Source organism: Heptranchias perlo, chromosome 2 (assembly GCF_035084215.1).
Source record: "Heptranchias perlo isolate sHepPer1 chromosome 2, sHepPer1.hap1, whole genome shotgun sequence".
In the NCBI taxonomy this organism is placed as follows: Eukaryota; Metazoa; Chordata; class Chondrichthyes; order Hexanchiformes; family Hexanchidae; genus Heptranchias; species Heptranchias perlo.
The window spans coordinates 65,374,856-65,386,181 of record NC_090326.1 but is presented as its reverse complement, the minus strand read 5'-3'; the positions used below and the strand labels follow the sequence as shown (position 1 = coordinate 65,386,181).

The following is an 11,326-nucleotide window of genomic DNA, read 5'->3' as shown; positions in this document are numbered from 1 at the left end:
GCAAGGCTGGGACTGAGGACATTTCCAATGAGGGAATTGCCTCCACCGCTCTCTGGGGAAGGGAGTTCCACAGACTCACGACCCTCTGAGAAAAAATTTCTCTTCATCTCCGTCTTAAATGGGCGACCCCTTATTTTTAAACTGTGTCCCCCTAGTTCCAGTCTCTCCCACAAGGGGAAACATCCTCTCAGCATCTATCCCTTCAAGACCCCTTAGGATCTTATATATTTCAATAAGATCACCTCTCATTCCTCTAAACTCCAATGCATACAGACCTAACTTATCCACCTTTCCTCATAAGATAACCCCCTCATCCCAGGAATCAGTCAAGTGAACCTTCTCTGAACTGCCTCTAAAGCAATGATTTCCTTTCTTTTTTTAATTAGTAAGACCAAAATGGGTACGGTAGCATAGTGGTTATGTTACTGAACTAGTAATCTGGTGTCATTAGTTCAAATCCTGCCACGGTAGCTGGGGAATTTAAATTCAATTTTAAAAAAAACTAGTATCAGTAATGGTGGCCATGAAACTACTGGATTGTTGTAAAAACCCATCTGGTTCACTAATGCCCTTTAGGGAAGGAAACCTGGTGCCCTTACCCAGTCTGGCCCATATATGACTCCAGACCCACAGCAATGTGGTTGATTCTTAATCACCCTCTGAAATGGCCTAGGAAGCCACTCAGTTGTACAATCTCGCTACAGAATGCACAATAAGAATAAAACCAGACAGACCACCCAGCATTGGCAGCACTGTGGGAAAATCTTCACCACACGGACTGCAGCAGTTCAAGAAGGCAGTTCATCACTACCTTCTCATGGGCAATAAATGCTGGCCTTGCCAGCGATGCCTACATCCCATGAATGAGTAAAAGAAAAATAAATCTGCACACAGTATTCTAGATGTGGTCTCACCAATGCCCTGTACAACTGTAGCAAAACATCTCCACTTTTATATTCCATTTGCCTTCCTAATCACTTGCATTACGACATATGTGTGCTAGATGCAAGATATACATGTTGATTAGTCGGCGGTTTTGTAATTTTATTCGAGGGCCTGGTATTTCCCTCTCACTACGTAGTGAGCAAATTGGGATGTCAGCAGTTTTACACCATATAAATGGAAATTCACTGTAAACAAGTTTTATTGCACTAAACACTAACCATCCATTCTACAACAAAAGTAATACAGGGAGAAAATTAAAACTGAGCTTGACAGGTGCTGGAGAAATCAGAAATTGTTTTCATCACTTTACTGCTGGTGATTATAGATGAAAATCGATATTCAGCACTGTCCCAGCCATCAAAGGTCTACACTGTGTTGTTCTGTTCATGTGCTGGAGGTTGGTTTCCTTTCTTTATTTTCTGGAGAGTTTCCTGTGTGAGAAAAGTATGAAGAAAAACAAATGATTCATGTGTTATCAGCACACATAGGAAATTGTGTGCAATATTACAACTGGAATAATATAGATTCATTGCATTGCTTCCTCTTCCCTACCAAGGAATACTATAGGTTAGCTTGGAAAACACAATCTAGATACTATATCAGATTTTAAGTGGATAAGCAGAATTTCGTGACCACAGCATTACACTGTTAGGAAAATAAAGTAAAAGATTTTTATGGTTTCTTATATGAATAATACATTGCAGAATATGGGCCCAAAAATCTGTTGGTGTAAGTTTGGCGGAGAAGATGCTCCTGACCCTGCCAGATTATCTGGGGTCAGACAGAGCCTGATACAGGTCCTGAAAGTTACCAAGACAAAGATAATTGGTCCCAGAGTGGATCGATTGACTTTAAATTCATGACCCTGAGCTCCCTTAGGAACTGAAGAAGAAAGTATTTGCTTTTATCTTCAGCCTAGGAAGTGTCTGGGGTCCCCTAGCAGAGTGGGGTGAAGGAAGGGGACAGAAGAAGTAGGGGAAGAGGAGGAGAAGAAAGGAGAGGGTAGGTGGAGACAGTAGGTGAAAGAGGAAGGATGGGGAAGGAGAGGGAGAGGAAAGAAGAAAGATTTGCATTAACGACTTTCACGACCTCAGGACGTCCCAAAGCGCTTTACAACCAATGAAGTGTAGTCATTGTGGTAATGTAGGAAATGCGGCAGCCAATTTGCGCACAGCAAGGTCCCATAAACAGCAATGTGATAATCTGTTTTAGTGATGTTGGTTAAGGGATAAATATTGGCCAGGACACCGGGCAGAGCTCCGCTGCTCTTCTTCAAATAATGCCACGGGATCTTTTACATCCACCTGTGAGGGCAGGTGGGGCCTCAGTTCAACGTCTCATCCAAAAGATGGCACCTCTGACAGTGCAGCACTTCCTCAGTACTGCACTGGAGTGCCAGCCTGGATTATGTGCTCAAGTCTCTGGATTGGGACTTGAACCCACAACCTTCTGACTTAGCTGGGTTTTGGGCAGTTCGACAATGGGTTTTCAAGACCTTGAGCATTATTCGTATTTTGGCTTTGCTCACTTGTGCAATTCGTATACTTTCTTGTCAGGAATCAGGAGGCATTTTTATTGCCCTTTGTCAGTGTTAATTTGTTTTCCCATTTTAACTGCTGGACAATTTGGGGCAATCCGCATCTGAATTTCTGATTTGTGCTGCCAACAGGTGAGATACCTTGCTGGCAGTTTGGACTTATAAAATTACCACCACAGAGTAAACATTGTTATTCAGTGTCATTTTTCTGAATTAGGATAGAAGAAGAATTATTTTTTCTTACCAGGCCACCTTGGACATCACACAATGTATTTGAGCTCTATGAAAGCCACTGAAAGTAGATGTTATACTGATACTATACGCTCCCAAATTTTTGAAGATCAGCCAGTGTCCAATCTCCAGTTCAGGCAGCTTCCACTGATCATTAATATGATCTAATTCAGTTAAGTTGGGTCCCCAAACCCTCGTGTTATACAGCTGTTGGTCAGGGCAGTGTTTCTATTTGTATATGAAGGAGATCAGGCCAATTTTCTTAACTTTAAAACGCAGTGCAACTTGAGCATTTAATTTATCCTTTTATATTAATCACTATGTTACATTTATTTTTATCTATCTATTAAATATATATATTGATCTCCTTTGCACACAGGGAATCAAGACCAAATGTAATCTTCAGGTGAAAGAGGCTTTGGAGGTTGGAGATCATTTGACTGCTACATGCAGATATAATTCACTGTAAGCTCTGACATTCTGTCCTTATTTTAACATAATACGTTGTTCTTATTTTATTATTTATAGTTAAATAGCAAACTTTGTGCAATTTGGTAAGCAGAGAAGTAGAACTGATTGGAGCATAGGAATTTTTCTGCAGTGCAGGCTGAGGAGATGCAAAACTGAGGGTCTACAGCATCACCACTGGTGGGAGGGTGTAATTACAATGTGACAAGCTTACATAGGCAGTTTGTCTTATAAATATGGACAGAGGAATTTATATTCTAATATATGTTAATATATATAGTATTATACTTGTTCATATGATCCCTTTTTTAAATACTCAACTACCTTTCCTGATCCCAGTGCTTGCTGGCATTGTTAATGGCTCTTTCTGTCCAGGCACTCTTCCTTTCAAAACTTCCATCATCACGACACTCCTCAAAAACCCCACCCTTGACCCATCTGTCCCCTCCAACTACCACCCAATCTCTAACCTCCCTTTCTTAAAAATGTTGTAAACTCCCAGCTACAATTTCATCTCTCCCAGAATCCCATGTATGGTTATCGCCCAACACATGGCACCGAGACTGCCTGGTCAAGGTCACTAATGATATCTTACACAGCATTTTAACACTCCTTGACCCCCAATCATTCTGCAATGTTCAACATGGCCAATAATGCTATCCTCCTCCACCGCCTCTCCTTCACGGTACAGCAGTGTGCAAATGTACCAAGACAGCCAGCACATCGTCAGCAATGGCTTTTTCTCCATCTCCTGCTTAGTCATCTCCGGGATTCCTCAAGGATTTATCCTTGGCCTCTTCCTCAGCTGGTGACATCATCAATGTTAGTTTCTACATGTATGGCAGAATAAGACAAATGGTATTCCCCAGTGGTCTATAGTGGGGCCTCAGCTTTTCACCATATATATTAATGACTTGGACGAAGGAATAAAGAATTGTATATCCAAGTTTGCAGATGACATTAAGTTAGAGGTCACAGTAAGTTGTGTAGATGGGAGCAGGAAGTTACAAAGGGACATAGACAGATTAATTGAGTGAGCAAAACTGTAGTAGATGGAGTTCAATGTGGTAAAGTGTGAGGTAATCCACTTTGTATCCAAGAAGGACAAATCGGAATATTTTCTTAATGACGAGATGAGAAACTGTGGAGGAGCAAAGTGATTTGGGTGTCCAGGTACACAACTCATTAAAAGCTAGTGCACAGGTACAGAAAGTAATCAAAAAGGTTAATGGGGTGCTGTCATTTATCTCAAGAGCGTTGGATTACATAGGGGAGGAAGTTATACTTCAGTAGTATAGACTCTTGGTCAGACCCTATTGCGTTCAGTTCTGGGCATCACACCTCAGGAAGGATATATTGGTGTTGGAGGGGGTACAGTGCAAATTTACCAAAATGATACTGGGGCTTAATGGGTTAAATTATGAGAATAGGTTTCCTAAACTTGGGTTGTATTCCCTTGAGATTAGAAGGTTGAGAAGTGATCTAATTGAGGTGTTTAAAACAATAAAGGGATTCAATAGAGTAGATATAGAGAAGCTATTTCCTCTGGTGGGGGAATCCAGAACAAGGGGCACAATCTTAAAATTAGAGCTGGGCCATTCAGGAGCGAAATCAGGAAGCACTTTTTCACACAAAGGGTAGTGGAAGTGTGGAATTCTCTCCCCCAAAAGGCTGTGGATGTCGAATCAATTGACATTTTCAAGACTGAGATCGACAGATTTTTATTAGGTAAAGATATCAAAGGAAATGGATCAAAGGAGGGTAAGGAGCCCCACCATACCCCCACTGCCATCTAAACTCTTAACCACACCCTTGGCACCTCTGGGCTTGAGCTCTATCTCCACTCTCCAGAAAATCCAAATTGTCCAAAACTCTGCCGCCCGTAGCCTGGCCCTTAATTAATCATGGTTGCTATAACCCCTTTCTTTCCTCACATTCAGTTACTCTCCATACTAACAAAATGTATTTAAAATCCTCACCCTCAAACCCCGCCCCACCTCTACAATCTTTTCCAGCCTTACCTCCCCTCTCATGTCCTCCAGTTCTCTGACTCAGTGCTTCTGTACATCCTACTTCTCTCTGCTCTACCGTTGGTGCTCGACCCTTCAGCTGTCTTGATCCCATCTTTGCAACTCCATCCCCAAACCCCTCCTCATTGTTTTCCTTTCTCCCCACTTTTAAAATCTTCTCAATAGACATCTTTTTGACCAAGCTTCCAGCCACTTCTAACCTTCCCACAAGGGCTTGGCACCCACTTCATTCCTCCTCTGTGAAACACCATGGGACATTTTTATATATTAAAGACATCATATGAATGTAAGTTGTATTTATTGCTACAACTGTTGGGCCAATATTAATATGGCGAGCGCCTGATGTGATAGATTACATTAGACGCCTAATCCCTGTGTAAAGTACATCCCCATATTATTAGCTTATTACTTCACTGTGAAGTAGATCATGGGGGGCTTGTTCCATACAAGGGCTATCACTTAACAAAAAGACAAAGATCTCATTGTACTCAAGGTAAGTAATGTAAAGGGACTAACCCCACTTAGTTCCCATTCAAACTGAGAACTAAGGATGTCATAAGATTGAACCACTGCTTTACCTCAAACTTTTTTACAAAAGGTTCAGCTGGAGTAAAATATTGTCAACTAAGCAACATCAATTTGCTAATTTTGTTCTGACTGGAAGTTATGTTTAAATGCTAAGTAGGAAATAATATATTACACAAGGCTACATTTGCAAAACAGCTATTCCAGTACTATATAATAAATACGGATAAAAATAAAGTTGCTTACTTTGAATAGGATTGCCTTCATTATACTATAAAGCTGGTTATCATTGTTCAATGCACCATACAGTCCATCATTTAGGTAATACATAATAATCTTGTTACTCTCAGTCTCTTCATCTAGAAATGATAATTACAAACTTAATAGTAACATCCACAGACAGATTCTGCAAAAATAGCACTGCAGTGATTAAAAAGGAAACAAACATCAAATAAATTATTAATTACAAAAGGCAAAGATTTCCTCTGTTTACTATTTGTAGCAAAATCCTAAATATGCTCTTTATACTTATATTTATAATTTTGAGAATCAAAGAAATCTTGTCCCACATATGAATTCTTTCTCGCCTATGTTTTAACACTTTTCTTCTCATAGAAACATAGGAATTGCTAGACGATAAAAGACCAAGGTTCATCTAGTTTGCCTTCTACCAACCTGATAGTCACATGATACAATGATAATCGAGATACATCGAGTTACATCAAAACTACAGCACAGAAACAGGCCCATTCGGCACAACAGGTCCAGGTTTATGCTCCACACGAGCCTCCTCCCTCCCTACTTCATCTAACCCTATCAGGGTACCACTTCTATTCCTTTCTCCCTCATGTGCTTATCTAGCTTCCCCTTAAATGCATCTATGCTATTTGCCTCAACTACTCCTTGTGGTAGCGAGTTCCACATTCTAACCACTCTTTCAGTAAAGAAGTTTCTCCTGAATTCCCTATTGGATTTATGAGTGAATATTTTATATTTATGACCTCTAGTTTTCGACTCCCCCACAAGTGGAAACACTTACTCCACATCTACCCTATCAAACCGTATCATTATCTTAAAGATCTCTATCATGTCACCCCTCAGCCTTCTCTGTTCTGGAGAAAAGAGCCCCAGCCTCTTCAGCCTTTCCTGATAAGGACATCCTCTCAGTTCTGGTATCATCTTTGTGAATCTGCTCTGCACCCTCTCCAATGCTTCTCCTTTCTATAATATGGAGACCAGAAATGTGCACAATACTTCAAGTGTGGTCTGACCAAGGTTCCATAAAAGTTTAACATACCTTCTTTGCTTTTCAATTCTATCCCTCTAGAAATGAACCCTGGTGCTTGATTTGCCTTTTTTATGGCCTTGTTAACCTACATCGCCACTTTTAGTGATTTGTATGTATGTACCCCTAGATCCCTTTGCTCCTATATCCTGTTTAGACTCTTTTTATCCAAGCAGTATGTGGCCTCCTTATTCTTCCTGCCACAATGCACCAACTCACACTTTTCTATATTGAAATTCATTTGCCAATTACACGCCCATTCTGCAAGTTTATTAATGTCCCCTTGTATTTCGATGCATTCTTCCTTTGTATTAACTATACCCCCAATTTGGAGTCGTCCGCAAAATTTGAGATTGTACTTCTGATTTGCGAATCCAAATCGTTAATGTAAATTGTGAACAACAATGGTCCCAGCACCGATCCCTGTGGAACATCACTTCCCACCTTTTGCCAGTCTGAGTAACTACCCTTAACCTCTACTCTCTGTTTTCTGTTTCGTAGTCAGCTTGCTATCCATTCTGCTACCTGTTCCCTGACTCCACATGCTCTGACCTTAGCCATGAGTTTACAATGCGGTACATTATCAAACGCCTTTTGAAAATCCAAATGTATTACATCTACTACATTACCCTCGTCTACTAATGAAGTTGTTCACTAATCATAACAATCAATCTATCAATTAGTCTAGACCTAGAAATGACACGAGGAAAAGTCCAGTGGTGGAGAGCTTTGGAAACCATGGGCCCGATATTACCATGGCGGCGGGTTCGCGACGGGGGGGGGGGGCGATTGGGCGCGTGGGTAACGCGCTCGGTGAAATCAGTCTGCCCCGCACGCAATCGCAGGCTGATTGGATCCACTTACATGTTGTTCCGGGTTCCCCGCTGCTGAGCTGCGCGTTGGGTGGACCGCGCATGCGCAGTAAGGTCTGTCAGTTGGAGGAGCTCTATTTAAAGGGGCAGTCCTCCACTGACTGATGCTGCAAGAAATAGGAAAAAGTACAGTATGGAGCAGCCCAGGGGGAAGGCTGCTCCCAGTTTAATGATGCCTCACACCAGCTCTTATTCGATGGGGTGAGGAGGAGGGGGAGGACAGAGATCTTCCCCCCGGCGGGCAGGAGGAAGCGGCCTGCCTCTGCCACCAAGAAGGCCTGGCTCGAGGTGGCAGAGGAGATCACCTGCACCACCAACATATCGCCCACCTGCATACAGTGCAGGAGGCGCTGCAATGATCTAAGTAGGTCAGCCAAAGTGAGTACACTTACTCATTCCCCTACACTCCGTCGGCCACATCACCGCCCTCACCCCACATCTCCTTCTGCACTGCCAACACTACTCTATCACATCACTCCTCACACCCACTCAAGCCTCATCCTCATCTTACCTGCACTTACTCACCTCGCCAGTACTCATCCCGCCACTACCACTCAACCAAATCCTCATATAATCTCATGGCTCTATCAAATACTCACCCTCTCATGCATGTCTTTCACAGTCAGCCTCACTCAACCTGCCACTACCTGTGCTGCAGCCACAGGGCATGCATCACATATGTGCAGTAGGAAGCGTAAGGCAAACGTGTCGTGAGCATGAAGGGGATGCACAAGGGTATTTGAGGGTTTGACATTTATTTTTACTTATATTTAATTTCTGATCAACTCACATTACATATTATATTGTCACCACTACTGCCACGTCTTTGCGAATCTTGTCTGGTTTGTGCAATAATGCCCTTTCCTGAGGATCACTATGAAGACCCACAACTGATGCCATCCATTGTGTCACTGCAGAGTGGGTGTCGGTGTATTTGCAGGGCTCTTTTGTGCAGACGACTGAGAGACATCAGCGATGTCCCCGGTTGCACCCTGGAAGGATGCGGATGAGAAGTTGTTGAGGGCAGTGGTGACTTTGAGAGCTACAGGTAAGAAGTTGGTGCTCGGGCCAGCCGGGAGCAGCTCGGTATGAAGGAGGCTGCAGATGTCCACGACTACATGTCGAGTGACTCTGAGCCTCCATGTGCACTGCTGCTCAGAGAGGTCCAGGAAGCTGAGCCTCGGTCTGTGGACCCTGTGGTGAGGGTAGTGTCCTCTGAGACACATCTCTCTCTGCGGTTGCCCTCCCTCCTGCTGTGCAGGTGGATGTGTCACAGCACTGTGTTGTGGAGCTCCACGTGTCAGAGGTGGACGGCGAGGCCAGCGAGGTTGGTGATGCTGGTGATGCTGTTTGCCCTCCGAAGTGGTCATGACTGCAGCTACAACGGCCCCCATCCGGAAGATGTACATCTGAGAGGGTCCGCAAGGTAGGTACATGTGTCTGGACACCGGGGTAAGTTTGCAAGTTGGTGAATTTTGTTGTTAGGAGGAGGGTGATGGAGGCCAAACTTTGTCCAAAGTGACAGAGTGGCCTCCTGCAATGAGTGAGGGTCTCCCCCCCCCACCTGTCAAATGGACCTTTGCAGCTGCCACAGGCTGATGGCTGCAACACGTCCATTTGAACTGGGAAGCAGTCCCAGTCAGTTGCAAAATCCCATCCCTGCTAAAATGTTATGTTACTCAGGTCTCTAAACGACCTGAAATACCAAAATAAATACATTAAGTGGCACCCCGCTGGCTTTAATTGCCGGCGGGAGTCCCACATGCGGGGGCTGCGCGCGCATGTCAGCGCGTCAGTGGGGAACCCGGAAGTGGGGCGGGTTGGAGCCGGGCTCCGGACCCGCCCCGGGAATCCCCGATTTTCATAGCCCCCCCGCCACCAACGCACCCGATCGCAGGTGTGAAAATCGAGCCCCTTAAATCTAAAGTTACCTTTTTCCTCCCAAGCCTGCTACATTCCACAGGTCATGTCTCAAATTTCTCATATACTGTATCCCAAAATTTTATTTTCTCAAAGAAATCTATGTAACTTGCATTTGAATGAATTGATGCTAACTGCTTAGGAGTCTGTTCTACAGATTGACCACTGAATTTTGAACAGATTAGTTTTGAATTTAACTCCCTTCAAGCGCTGGCCATGTCCTCTGGTTCTACTGTTCTGGATAAGGCAAAATAGCTGTCGTGGTCTACATTATCTAGTTCCTTTGGAAGCCAAAAACAGCAATCATATCACCTCTCGACCTTCTCTTTTCCAGTGAGAACATTCCCAATCTACATAATTGCTCCTCATAATCCAATCCCTCCATCCCATTGATCATTCTGGTTGCTCTCTCCTGTATTCTTTCGATAGCTGTAATATCCTTTTTGTACTAAGAACTGTACACAGTATTCTTAGTGCGGTCGCACCAACAATTTATAAAGTGACAGAACTACCTCACTATTTCGGTTCTTTTAATACATCTCAACATCTGATTTGCTTTACTCACTGCCGCTGAGCATTGTTGCAATAACTTCAATTTATTATCAATCAGGACCCCGAGATCTCTTTCATTTTCCATGCATATTATTTTCTTTGCATTTAAGTAATAGTCCCTTCCTGCATTTTTGTGAAGCACTTTGCATTTCTTTACATTGACGTTCATCTGCCACCTGTCTGTCCAATTCCCAAGTATATTCAAATCCTCCGGTAGCTTATCCTGTTCAGCTTTGGAGTCTACCATTTTCGTTAGCTTTGTATCATCTGCAAATTTAGCCACTGTACTTGTGACTCCCAGCTCCAAATCATTTATAAAGATATTAAACAAAAGAGGCCCCAAAACATACCCCTGTGGGACCCCACTGGTAACATTATCCCATGATGTGGAGATGCCGGTAATGGACTGGGGTTGACAATTGTAAACAATTTTACAACACCAAGTTATAGTCCAGCAATTTTATTTTAAATTCACAAGCTTTCGGAGACTTCCTCCTTCCTCAGGTAAATGTTCAGGAGCTCCTTGAAGCCTACGCATTTATACATATAGAACAATACATGGTGTTTACAGAATGCCCCTGCAACTGCCCGTTGCAGTTGCAGGGGCAGTCTGTAAACACCATGTATTGTTCTATATGTATAAATGCGTAGGCTTCAAGGAGCTCCTGAACATTTACCTGAGGAAGGAGGAAGTCTCCGAAAGCTTGTGAATTTAAAATAAAATTGCTGGACTATAATTTAACATTATCCCAAGTTGATGACAATCCCTCTGGGTTATATCGGTCAGCCAATTACATATCTATTTTTTAAAACGGCCACTCATTCCCGCTTTCTTTATTTTCAGTACTAGCCTTTCCAGAGGAACTGTACCAAAGGCCTTACTGAAATCCAAGTTCACCACATCCGTAGCCATACCCCTTTCAAGCTCCTTTGTCACACCCTCAAAGAAAACCAGTAAGTT

The 11,326-nt window shown here is 43.0% G+C and overlaps 1 pseudogene; it reads right to left on the bottom strand.

Annotated features, from left to right (window-relative positions):
* Positions 1 to 1,357: 1,357 nt before the first annotated feature.
* LOC137332110 (ornithine decarboxylase 1-like) overlaps positions 1,358 to 11,326 on the bottom strand; it is a 33,311-nt pseudogene continuing 23,342 nt past the window's right edge.